This window comes from Ambystoma mexicanum, chromosome 9 (assembly GCF_040938575.1).
Source record: "Ambystoma mexicanum isolate Mex_15411 chromosome 9, UKY_AmexF1_1, whole genome shotgun sequence".
NCBI classification, from domain to species: domain Eukaryota; kingdom Metazoa; phylum Chordata; class Amphibia; order Caudata; family Ambystomatidae; genus Ambystoma; species Ambystoma mexicanum.
In genome coordinates, this window is record NC_090931.1 from 1550938750 (window position 1) to 1550952458 (window position 13709).

Sequence of the window (13709 nt, forward strand, 5' to 3'; positions counted from 1 at the left end):
TTGACATTTATGGAGGTTACAGAGAATCATTATTGGAGTGCACATGCTCGTCACAGTCGAGATAAAACATTGAAATGTAGGGAGGTTACAGAGAATCATTATTGCAGTGCACATGCTCGTGTCAGTCAAGATAAAGCATTGACATTTAGGGAGGTTACAGAGAATCATTATTGGAGTGCACATGCTCGTCCCAGTCAAGATAAAGCATTGACATTTAGGGAGGTTGCAGAGAATCATTATTGCAGTGCACATGCTCGTCCCAGTCAAGATACAGCATTGACATTTAGGGAAATTACGGAGAATCATTATTGCAGTGCACATGATCGTCCCAGTCAAGATAAAGCATTGACATTTATGGAGGTTACAGAGAATCATTATTGGAGTGCACATGCTCGTCACAGTCGAGATAAAACATTGAAATGTAGGGAGGTTACAGAGAATCATTATTGCAGTGCACATGCTCGTGTCAGTCAAGATAAAGCATTGACATTTGGGGACGTTACTGAGGATCATTATTGGAGTGCACATGCTCGTCCCATTCAAGATAAAGCATTGACATTTAGGGAGGTTACTAAGGATCATTATTGGAGTGCACATGCTCGTCCCAGTCAAGATAAAGCATTGACATTTAGGGAGGTTACAGAGAATCATTATTGCAGTGCACATGCTCATCCCATTCAAGATAAAACATTGAAATGTAGGGAGGTTACAGAGAATCATTATTGCAGTGCACATGCTTGTCCCAGTCAAGATAAAGCATTGACATTTGGGGACGTTACTGAGGATCATTATTGGAGTGCACATGCTCATCGCAAGTCAAGATAAAGCATTGACATTTAGGGAGGTTACTAAGGATCATTATTGGAGTGCACATGCTCGTCCCAGTCAAGATAAAGCATTGACATTTAGGGAGGTTACAGAGAATCATTATTGCAGTGCACATGCTCATCCCATTCAAGATAAAACATTGAAATGTAGGGAGGTTACAGAGAATCATTATTGCAGTGCACATGCTTGTCCCAGTCAAGATAAAGCATTGACATTTGGGGACGTTACTGAGGATCATTATTGGAGTGCACATGCTCATCGCAAGTCAAGATAAAGCATTGACATTTAGGGAGGTTACTAAGGATCATTATTGGAGTGCACATGCTCGTCCCAGTCAAGATAAAGCATTGACATTTAGGGAGGTTACAGAGAATCATTATTGCAGTGCACATGCTTGTCCCAGTCAAGATAAAGCATTGACATTTAGGGAAGTTACAGAGAATCTTTATTGGAGTGCACATGCTCATCCCATTCAAGATAAAACATTGAAATGTAGGGAGGTTACAGAGAATCATTATTGCAGTGCACATGCTTGTCCCAGTCAAGATAAAGCATTGACATTTGGGGACGTTACTGAGGATCATTATTGGAGTGCACATGCTCGTCCCAGTCAAGATAAAGCATTGACATTTAGGGAGGTTACTAAGGATCATTATTGGAGTGCACATGCTCGTCCCAGTCAAGATAAAGCATTGACATTTAGGGAGGTTACAGAGAATCATTATTGCAGTGCACATGCTTGTCCCAGTCAAGATAAAGCATTGACATTTAGGGAAGTTACAGAGAATCTTTATTGGAGTGCACATGCTCATCCCATTCAAGATAAAACATTGAAATGTAGGGAGGTTACAGAGAATCATTATTGCAGTGCACATGCTTGTCCCAGTCAAGATAAAGCATTGACATTTGGGGACGTTACTGAGGATCATTATTGGAGTGCACATGCTCATCGCAAGTCAAGATAAAGCATTGACATTTAGGGAGGTTACTAAGGATCAATATCGGAGTGCACATGCTCGTCCAAGTCAAGGTAAAGAATTGAAATTTAGGGAGGTTACAGTGAATCATTATTGATTATTGATGCTTTCATTTCCTTCCTATGCTTTCCTTCCCCCGCCTATCCTTTCCCTTACCCTTCCATGCTTCCCTTCCCCTTCCCATGCTTCCCTTCCTCTTCCTATGCTTCCCTTCGCCTTCCCATGCTTTTCTGTCCCTTGCCCATCCTTTCCCCTGCCTATCCTTTCCCTTACCCATAGCATGCTTTCCTTTCCCTTCCTATCCTTTCTCTTCCCCTTCCCATGCTTTGCTATCTCTTCCCCATCCTTTCCCCTGCCTATCCATTCCCTTACTCCTCACTTGCTGGTAATCTGGGCAGATCTTTGATTCTACTCTGACTTCTGTCTCCTTGTTTCTGATATTTCAGGGACCTGTAGATAGATGTAAGCGTTATAAGCTCGCTCTTTCCTTCTGTGCTACTAAGCTGCTCATTACTTCTCTTCTTTCCCCTCATCTGCCCTCGCAGCAGCACAAGCTCCTCCAGCGGCTACACGGTAAGTGCCGCTTCTCGGCACTGGGACTGAAGAGCATGTATATTCCCCCCTATGCTTCTCTTCCCATTCCCATGCTTTGCTATCCCTTGCCCATCCTTTCCCCTGCCCATCCTTTCCCTTACTCCTCCCTTGCTTTCCTTTCCCTTCCTATGCTTCTCTTCCCCTTCCCATGCTTGGCTATCCCTTGCTCATCCTTTCCCCTGCCTATCCTTTCCCTTACTCCTCCCTTGCTGGTAATCTGGGCAGATCTTTGATTCTACTCTGACTTCTGCCTCCTTGTTTCTGATATTTCACGGCCCTGTAGATAGATGTAAGCGTTATGAACTCCCTCTTTCCTTCCCCCTGCCTATCCTTTCCCTTCCCCTGCCTACCCTTTCCCTTACCCATCCCATGCTTTCCTTTCCCTTCCTATGCTTCCCTTCCACTTCCCATGCTTTGCTATCCCTTGCCCATCCTTTCCCCTGCCTATCCTTTCCCTTACTCTTCCTTTGCTTTACTTCTTTCCCCTGCCTACCCTTACCCTGTCCCCTGCCTACCCTTTCCCTTACTCCTCCCTTGCTGGTAATCTGGGCAGATCTTTGATTCTACTCTGACTTCTGCGTCCTTGTTTCTGATATTTCACGGCCCTGTAGATAGATGTAAGCGTTATAAGCTCACTCTTTCCTTCCCCTTCCCCCTGCCTATCCTTTCCCTTCCACTGCCTACCCTTTCCCTTACCCATCCCATGCTTTCCTTTCCCTTCCTATGCTTCCCTTCCCCTTGCCATGCTTTGCTATCCCTTCCCCATCCTTTCCCCTGCCTATCCTTTCCCTTACCCATCCTATGCTTTCCTTCCCTTTTCCCTGCCCACCCTTTCCCTTACTCCTCCCTTGCTGGTGATCTGGGCAGATCTTTGATTCTACTCTGACTTCTGTCTCCTAGTTTCTGATATTTCACGGCCCTGTAGATGTAAGCGTTATAAGCTCACTCTTTCTTTCCTCTTCCCCATCCTTTCCCCTGCCTACCCTTTCCCTTACTCCTCCCTTGCTGGTGATCTGGGCAGATCTTTGATTCTACTCTGACTTCTGTCTCCTTGTTTCTGATATTTCAGGGACCTGTAGATAGATGTAAGCGTTATAAGCTCACTCTTTCTTTCCCCTTCCCCATCCTTTCCCCTGCCTACCCATTCCCTTACTCCTCCCTTGCTGGTAATCTGGGCAGATCTTTGATTCTACTCTGACTTCTGCCTCCTTGTTTCTGATATTTCACGGCCCTGTAGATGTAAGCGTTATGAGCTCGCTCTTTCCTTCCCCTTCCCCCTGCCTATCCTTTCCCTTCCACTGCCTACCCTTTCCCTTACCCATCCCATGCTTTCCTTTCCCTTCCTATGCTTCCTTTCCACTTCCCATGCTTTGCTATCCCTTCCCCATCCTTTCCCCTGCCTATCCTTTCCCTTACTTCTCCCTTGCTTTACTTCCCTTTCCCCTGCCCACCCTTTCCCTTGCTCCTCCCTTGCTGGTAATCTGGGCAGATCTTTGATTCTACTCTGACTTCTGCCTCCTTTTTTCTGATATTTCAGGGCCCTGTAGATAGATGTAAGCGTTATAAGCTCGCTCTTTCCTTCTGTGCTACTAAGCTGCTCATTACTTCTCTTCTTTCCCCTCATCTGCCCTCGCGGCAGCACGAGCTCCTCCAGCGGCTACACAGTAAGTGCCGCTTCTAGGCACTGGGACTGGAGTGCATGTGTATTCACCCCTATGCTTCCCTTCCCCTTCCCATGCTTTGCTCTCCCGTGCCCATCCTTTCCCCTGCCCATCCTTTCCCTGACTCCTCCCTTGCTTTCCTTTCCCTTCCTTTGCTTCTCTTCCCCTTTCCATGCTTGGCTATCCCTTGCCCATCCTTTCCCCTGCCTATCCTTTCCCTTACTCCTCCCTTGCTTTACTTCTCTTTCCTCTGCCCACCCTTTCCCTTACTCCTCCCTTGCTGGTAATCTGGGCAGATCTTTGATTCTACTCTGACTTCTGCCTCCCTGTTTCTGATATTTCACTGCTGTGTAGATAGATGTAAGCATTATAAGCTCACTCTTTCCTTCCCCTTCCCCCTGCCTATCCTTTCCCTTCCCCTGCCTACCCTTTCCCTTACCCATCCCATGCTTTCCTTTCCCTTCCTATGCTTCCCTTCCCCTTCCCATGCTTTGCTATCCCTTCCCCATCCTTTCCCCTGCCTATCCTTTCCCTTACCCATCCTATGCTTTCCTTCCCTTTTCCCTGCCCACCCTTTCCCTTACTCCTCCCTTGCTGGTAATCTGGGCAGATCTTTGATTCTACTCTGACGTCTGTCCCCTTGTTTCTGATATCTCAGGGCCCTGTAGATAGATGTAAGCGTTATAAGCTCGCTCTTTCCTTACCCTTTCCCCTGCCTATCCTTTCCCTTACCCATCCCATGCTTCCCTTTATCTTCCTATGCTTCCCTTTCCCTTACTCATCCCTTGCAGGTAATCTGGGCAGATCTTTGATTCTACTCTGACTTCTGTCTCCTTGTTTCTGATATTTCACGGCCCTGTAGATGTAAGCGTTATAAGCTAACTCTTTCTTTCCCCTTCTCCATACTTTCCCCTGCCTCTCCTTTCCCTTACTCCTCCCTTGCTGATGATCTGGGCAGATCTTTGATTCTACTCTGACTTCTGTCTCCTTGTTTCTGATATTTCACGGCCCTGTAGATGTAAGCGTTATAAGCTCACTCTTTCTTTCCCCTTCCCCATACATTCCCCTGCCTCTCCTTTCCCTTACTCCTCACTTGCTGGTAATCTGGGCAGATCTTTGATTCTACTCTGACTTCTGTCTCCTTGTTTCTGATATTTCACGGCCCTGTAGATAGATGTAAGCGTTATAAGCTCACTCTTTCCTTCCCCTTCCCCCTGCCTATCCTTTCCCTTCCACTGCCTACCCTTTCCCTTACCCATCCCATGCTTTCCTTTCCCTTCCTATGCTTCCTTTCCACTTCCCATGCTTTGCTATCCCTTCCCCATCCTTTCCCCTGCCTATCCTTTCCCTTACTCCTCCCTTGCTTTACATCCCTTTCCCCTGCCCACCCTTTCCCTTGCTCCTCCCTTGCTGGTAATCTGGGCAGATCTTTGATTCTACTCTGACTTCTGCCTCCTTGTTTCTGATATTTTACGGCCCTGTAGATGTAAGCATTATAAGCTCACTCTTTCCTTCCCCTTCCCCATCCTTTCCCCTGCCTACCCTTATCCTTTCACCTGCCTATCCTTTCCCTTACTCCTCCTTTGCTTTACTTCTCTTTACCCTGCCTTCCCCATCCTTTCCCCTGCCTATCCTTTCCCATGCTTTCCTTTCCTTCCTATGCTTTCCTTTCCCATGCTTCCCTTCCCCTTCCTATGCTTTCCTTTCCCCTGCCTATCCTTTCCCTTACTCCTCCTTTGCTTTACTTCTTTCCCCTGTCTACCCTTACCCTTTCCCCTGCCTATCCTTTCCCTTAACCATCCCATGCTTCCCTTTATCTTCCTATGCGTCCCTTTCCCTTACTCCTCCCTTGCTGGTAATCTGGGCAGATCTTTGATTCTACTCTGACTTCTGTCTCCTTGTTTCTGATATTTCACGGCCCTGTAGATAGATGTAAGCGTTATAAGCTCGCTCTTTCCTTCTGTGCTACTAAGCTGCTCATTACTTCTCTTCTTTCCCCTCATCTGCCCTCGCAGCAGCACGAGCACCTCAAGCGGCTACACGGTAAGTGCCGCTTCTAGGCACTGGGACTGGAGTGCATGTGTATTCACCCCTATGCTTCCCTTCCCCTTCCCATGCTTTGCTCTCCCGTGCCCATCCTTTCCCCTGCCCATCCTTTCCCTTACTCCTCCCTTGCTTTCCTTTCCCTTCCTATGCTTCTCTTCCCCTTCCCATGCTTGGCTATCCCTTGCCCAGCCTTTCCCCTGCCTATCCTTTCCCTTACTCCTCCCTTGCTTTACTTCTCTTTCCTCTGCCCACCCTTTCCCTTACTCCTCCCTTGCTGGTAATCTGGGCAGATCTTTGATTGTACTTTGACTTCTGCCTCCCTGTTTCTGATATTTCACTGCCCTGTAGATAGATGTAAGCGTTATAAGCTCACTCTTTCCTTCCCCTTCCCCCTGCCTATCCTTTCCCTTCCCCTGCCTACCCTTTCCCTTACCCATCCCATGCTTTCCTTTCCCTTCCTATGCTTCCCTTCCCCTTCCCATGCTTTGCTATCCCTTCCCCATCCTTTCCCCTGCCTATCCTTTCCCTTACCCATCCTATGCTTTCCTTCCCTTTCCCCTGCCTACCCTTTCCCTTACTCCTCCCTTGCTGGTAATCTGGGCAGATCTTTGATTGTACTTTGACTTCTGTCTCCTTGTTTCTGATATTTCAGGGACCTGTAGATGTAAGCGTTATAAGCTCACTCTTTCTTTCCCCTTCCCCATCCTTTCCCCTGCCTACCCTTTCCCTTACTCCTCCTTTGCTTTACTTCATTCCCCTGCCTTCCGCATCCTTTCCCCTGCCCATCCTTTCCCTTACCCATCCCATGCTTTCCTTTCCCTTCCTATGTTTCTCTTCCCCTTCCCATGCTTTGCTATCCCTTACCCATCCTTTCCTTTCCCCTGCCTATCCTTTCCCTTACTCCTCCCTTGCTGGTAATCTGGGCAGATCTTTGATTCTACTCTGACTTCTGTCTCCTTGTTTCTGATATTTCACGGCCCTGTAGATGTAAGCGTTATAAGCTCACTCTTTCTTTCCCCTTCCCCATCCTTTCCCCAGCCTCTCCTTTCCCTTACTCCTCCCTTGCTGGTAATCTGGGCAGATCTTTGATTCTACTCTGACTTCTGCCTCCTTGTTTCTGATATTTCACGGCCCTGTAGATGTAAGCGTTATGAGCTCGCTCTTTCCTTCCCCTTCCCCCTGCCTATCCTTTCCCTCCCCACCCTTTCCCTTACCCATCCCATGCTTTCCTTTCCCTTCCCATGCTTTCCTTTCCCTTCCTATGCTTCTCTTCTCCTGCTTTGCTATCCCTTACCCATCCTTTCCTTTCCCCTGCCTATCCTTTCCCTTACTCCTCCTTTGCTTTACTTCTTTCCCCTGTCTACCCTTACCCTTTCCCCTGCCTATCCTTTCCCTTACCCATCCCATGCTTCCCTTTATCTTCCTATGCTTCCCTTTCCCTTACTCATCCCTTGCAGGTAATCTGGGCAGATCTTTGATTCTACTTTGACTTCTGTCTCCTTGTTTCTGATATTTCACGGCCCTGTAGATGTAAGCGTTATAAGCTCACTCTTTCTTTCCCCTTCCCCATCCTTTCCCCTGCCTCTCCTTTCCCTTACTCCTCCCTTGCTGGTGATCTGGGCAGATCTTTGATTCTACTCTGACTTCTGTCTCCTTGTTTCTGATATTTCAGGGACCTGTAGATAGATGTAAGCGTTATAAGCTCACTCTTTCCTTCTGTGCTACTAAGCTGCTCATTACTTCTCTTCTTTCCCCTCATCTGCCCTCGCGGCAGCACAAGCTCCTCCAGCGGCTACACGGTAAGTGCCGCTTCTAGGCACTGGGACTGAAGTGCATGTATATTCCCCCCTATTCTTCCCTTACCCATCCTATGCTTCCCTTGCCCTTCCTTACCCTGCCTATCCTTTCCCTTACCCATCCTATGCTTTCCTTCCCTTTCCCCTGCCTACCCTTTCCCTTACTCCTCCCTTGCTGGTAATCTGGGCAGATCTTTAATTCTACTCTGACTTCTGCCTCCCTGTTTCTGATATTTCACTGCCCTGTAGATAGATGTAAGCGTTATAAGCTCACTCTTTCCTTCCCCTTCCCCCTGCCTATCCTTTCCCTTCCCCTGCCTACCCTTTCCCTTACCCAACCCATGCTTTCCTTTCCCTTCCTATGCTTCCTTTCCCCTTCCCATGCTTTGCTATCCCTTCCCCATCCTTTCCCCTGCCTATCCTTTCCCTTACCCATCCTATGCTTTCCTTCCCTTTCCCCTGCCTATCCTTTCCCTTACTCCTCCTTTGCTTTACTTCTATTTACCCTGCCTTCCCCATCCTTTCCCCTGCCTACCCTTTCCCTTACTCCTCCTTTGCTTTACTTAATTCCCCTGCCTTCCCCATCCTTTCCCCTGCCCATCCTTTCCCTTACCCATCCCATGCTTTCCTTTCCCTTCCTATGTTTCTCTTCCCCTTCCCATGCTTTGCTATCCCTTACCCATCCTTTCCTTTCCTTTCCCCTGCCTATCCTTTCCCTTACTCCTCCCTTGCTGGTAATCTGGGCAGATCTTTGATTCTACTCTGACTTCTGTCTCCTTGTTTCTGATATTTCACGGCCCTGTAGATGTAAGCGTTATAAGCTCACTCTTTCCCCTTCCCCATCCTTTCCCCAGCCTCTCCTTTCCCTTACTCCTCCCTTGCTGGTAATCTGGGCAGATCTTTGATTCTACTCTGACTTCTGCCTCCTTGTTTCTGATATTTCACGGCCCTGTAGATATAAGCGTTATGAGCTCGCTCTTTCCTTCCCCTTCCCCCTGCCTATCCTTTCCCTCCCCACCCTTTCCCTTACCCATCCCATGCTTTCCTTTCCCTTCCCATGCTTTCCTTTCCCTTCCTATGCGTCTCTTCTCCTGCTTTGCTATCCCTTACCCATCCTTTCCTTTCCCCTGCCTATCCTTTCCCTTACTCCTCCTTTGCTTTACTTCTTTCCCCTGTCTACCCTTACCCTTTCCCCTGCCTATCCTTTCCCTTACCCATCCCATGCTTCCCTTTATCTTCCTATGCTTCCCTTTCCCTTACTCATCCCTTGCAGGTAATCTGGGCAGATCTTTGATTCTACTCTGACTTCTGTCTCCCTGTTTGTGATATTTCACGGCCCTGTAGATAGATGTAAGCGTTATAAGCTCGCTCTTTCCTTCTGTGCTACTAAGCTGCTCATTACTTCTCTTCTTTCCCCTCATCTGCCCTCGCGGCAGCATGAGCTCCTCCAGCGGCTACACGGTAAGTGCCACTTCTAGGCACTGGGACTGAAGTGCATGTATATTCCCCCCTCCCGTGGTGAAGTGCTTCCGGCACTGCCTCTGATTGGCTGAGGGAAGACACGTGACGCATCTTTCATCCGAATTATGAATCCCAATGCGAGCCCTCTCCAAGAGTACTGATCCGGTCTTCCGTTCCGCCTTCTGTGCACGCGCCAACCTACTCTGCAAGGGATGCGCATGCGTACCAGGAAGACACCCCTGGAAGCACGTGCGCATTTTGAATGGCGGTCATTCATTGAGCATGCTCAGTGCGGCTAGTTTAATTTAGCTTCAATTACAAGCAACCAATCTACTCAAGATCACCGGGAAGAAATCCATCCAGGGTCACTGTGGAGAAATCTACTCCAGATCACTGGGGAGAAATCCATCCAAGAACGCTGGGGAGAGATCCACCCAGGGTAACTGGTGAGAAATCTAGTCAAGATCACTGGGGAGAAACCCATCCAAGACCACTGGGGAGAACTGCATCCAAGATCACTAGGAAGAAATCCACCCAAGATCACTGGTGCGAACTACATTCAAGATCACTGGGGAGAAATCCACCCAAGATCACTGGGGAGATATCAACCCAGGGTCACTGGGGAGAAACCTACTCAAGATCACTGGGAAGAAATCCACCCAAGATCACTGGGGAGAAATCAAGGTCACTGGGGAGAAACCCATCCAAGATCACTGGGCAGAAATCCACCCAGGGTCACTGGGGAGAAACCTACTCAAGATCACTGGGGAGAAACCCATCCAAGATTACTGGGGAGAAATCCACCCAGGGTCACTGGGGAGAAATCTATTGAAGATCACTGCGGAGAAACCCATCCAAGAACGCTGGGGAGAACCCCACCCAACATCACTAGGGGGAAATCCACCCAAGATCACTGGGGAGAACTGCACCCAAGATCACTGGTGAGAACTACATCCAAAATCACTGGGGAGAACTACATCCAAGATCACTGGGGAGAACTGCATACAAGATCACTGGGGAGAACTACATCTAAGATCATTGGGGAGAAATCCACCAAAGATCACTGGGGAAAAACCCACTCAACACCGGGGAGACGTGCCTGAGCAGGGTTCACATGAGGTGAGTTGTGTCACTGGGGAGACGTGCCTGAGTAGGGTTCACATGAGGTGAGTTGTGTCACTGGGGGAGACGTGCCTGAGCAGGGTTCACATGAGGTGAGTTGTGTCACTGGGGAGACGTGACTGAGCAGGGTTCAGATGAGTTGAGTTGTGTCACTGGGGAGACGTGCCTGCACGGTTCACATGAGGTGAGTTGTGTCACTGGAGAGACATGCCTGAGCAGGGTTTACATGAGGTGAGTTGTGCCACCGGGGAGACATGCCTGAGCAGGGTTCACATGGGGTGAGTTGTGTCACTGGGGAGACATACCTGGGCAGGGTTCACATGGGGTGAGTCGTGTCAATGGGGAGGCGTGCCTGAGCAGGGATCAGATGTGGTGAGTTGTGTCACCAGGGAGACGTGTCTGAGCAGGGTTCACATGAGGTGAGTTGTGTCACCAGGGAGGCGTGTCTGAGCAGGGTTCGCATGAGGAGAGTTGTGTCACTGGGGAGACGTGCCTGAGCAGGGTTCACATGAGGTGAGTTGTGTCACCAGGGAGGCGTGTCTGAGCAGGGTTCACATGAGGTGAGTTGTGTCACTGGGAAGACGTGCCTGAGCAGGGTTCACATGAGGTGAGTTGTGTCACTGGGGAGACATGCCTGAGCAGGGTTCACATGAGGTGAGTTGTGTCACTGGGGAGACGTGCCTGAGCAGGGTTCACATGAGGTGAGTTGTCACCAGGGAGGCGTGTCTGAGCAGGGTTCACATGAGGGGAGTTGTGTCACTGGGGAGACGTGCCTCAGCAGGATTCATATCAGTGAGTTGTGTCACTGGGGAGACGTGCCTGAGCAGGGTTCAAATGAGGTGAGTTGTGTCACCAGGGAGGCGTGTCTGAGCAGGGTTCACATGGGTTGAGTTGTGTCACTGGGCAGACGTGCCTGAGCAGGGTTCCATGGAGTGAGTTGTGTCACTGGGGAGACTTGCCTGAGCAGGGTTCACATGAGGTGAGCTGTGTCACTGGGGAGACTTGCCTGAGCAGGGTTTACATGAGGTGAGACGTGTCACTGGGGAGATGTGCCTGAGCAGGGTTCACATAGGGTGAGTAGTGTCACTGGGGAGACTTGCCTGAGCAGGGTTCACATGAGGTGAGTTGTGTCACTGGGGAGACGTGCCTCAGCAGGATTCATATGTGGGGAGTTGTGTCACTGTGGAGACGTGCCTGAGCAGGGTTCACATGAGGTGAGTTGTGTCACTGGGGAGACGTGCCTGAGCAGGGTTCACATGAGGTGAGTTGTGTCCCTGGGGAGACGTGCCTGAGCAGGGTTCACATGAGGTGAGTTGTGTCACTGTGGAGACGTGCCTGAGCAGGGTTCTCATGAGGTGAGTTATGTCACTGGGAGACGTGCCTGCAAGGTTAACATGAGGTGAGTTGTGTCACTGGGGAGACGTGTCTGAGCAGGGTTCGCATGAGGTGAGTTGTGCCACCGGGGAGACATGCCTGAGCAGGGTTCACATGGAGTGAGTTGTGTCACTGGGGAGACATGCCTGGGCAGGGTTCACATGGGGTGAGTCGTGTCAATGGGGAGGCGTGCCTGAGCAGGGTTCAGATGTGGTGAGTTGTGTCACCGAGGAGACGTGCCTGAGCAGGGTTCACATGAGGTGAGTTGTGTCACCAGGGAGGCGTGTCTGAGGAGGGTTCACATGAGGTGAGTTGTGTCACTGGGGAGACGTGCCTGAGCAGGGTTCACATGAGGTGATAGTGTCACTGGGGAGACGTGCCTGAGGAGGGTTCACATGAGGTGAGTTGCGTCACTGGGGAGACGTGCCTGAGCAGGGTTCACATGAGGTGAGTTGTGTCACTGGGGAGACGTGCCTGAGCAGGGTTCACATGAGGTGAGTTGTGTCACTGTTATAAATGCCATATCAAATCATATATCACTGGGGGGACGTGCCTTAGCAGGGTTCACACGAGGTGAGTTGTGTCACTGGTGAGACGTGCCTGAGCAGGGTTCACATGAGGTGAGTCGTGTCACTGGGGAGACATGACTGAGCAGGGTTCACATGAGGTGAGTTGTGTCGCTGGGAGACATACCTGAGCAGGGTTCAGATGAGTTGAGTTGTGTCACTGGGGAGACGTGCCTGCAAGGTTCACATGAGGTGAGTTATGTCACTAGGGAGACGTGCCTGAGCAGGGTTCACATGAGGTGAGTTGTGTCACTGGGGAGACATGCCTGCAAGGTTCACATGAGGTGAGTTGTGTCACTGGGGAGACATGCCTGAGCAGGGTTCACATGAGGTGAGTTGTGTCACTGGGGAGACATGCCTGAGGAGGGTTCACATGAGGTAAGTCGTGTCACTGGGGAGACATGACTGAGCAGGGTTCACATGAGGTGAGTTGTGTCGCTGGGGAGACGTACCTGAGCAGGGTTCAGATGAGTTGAGTTGTGTCACTGGGGAGACATGCCTGAGCAGGGTTCAGATGTGGTGAGTTGTGTCACCGGGGAGACGTGCCTGAGCAGGGTTCACATGAGGTGAGTTGTGTCACCAGGGAGGCGTGCTTGAGGAGGGTTCACATGAGGTGAGTTGCGTCACTGGGGAGACGTGCCTGAGCAGGGTTCACATGAGGTGAGTTGTGTCACTGGGGAGACGTGCCTGAGCAGGGTTAACATGAGGTGAGTTGTGTCACTGGGGAGACTTGCCTGAGCAGGTTTCACATGAGGTGAGTTGTGTCACTGTTATAAATGCCATATCATATCATATATCACTGGGGGGACGTGCCTGAGCAGGGTTAACATGAGGTGAGTTGTGTCACTGGGGAGACTTGCCTGAGCAGGTTTCACATGAGGTGAGTTGTGTCACTGGGGAGACGTGCCTGCAAGGTTCACATGAGGTGAGTTGAGTCACTGGGGAGACGTGCCTGTGCAGGGTTCACATGAGGTGAGTTGTGTCACTGTTATAAATGCCATATCATATCATATATCACTGGGGGGACGTGCCTTAGCAGGGTTCACACGAGGTGAGTTGTGTCACGAGGGAGGCGTGCCTGAGCAGGGTTCACATGAGGTGAGTTGTGTCACTGGGGAGACATGACTGAGCAGGGTTCACATGAGGTGAGTTGTGTCACTGGTGAGACGTGCCTGAGCAGGGTTCACATGAGGTGAGTCGTGTCACTGGGGAGACATGACTGAGCAGGGTTCACATGAGGTGAGTTGTGTCGCTGGGGAGACATACCTGAGCAGGGTTCAGATG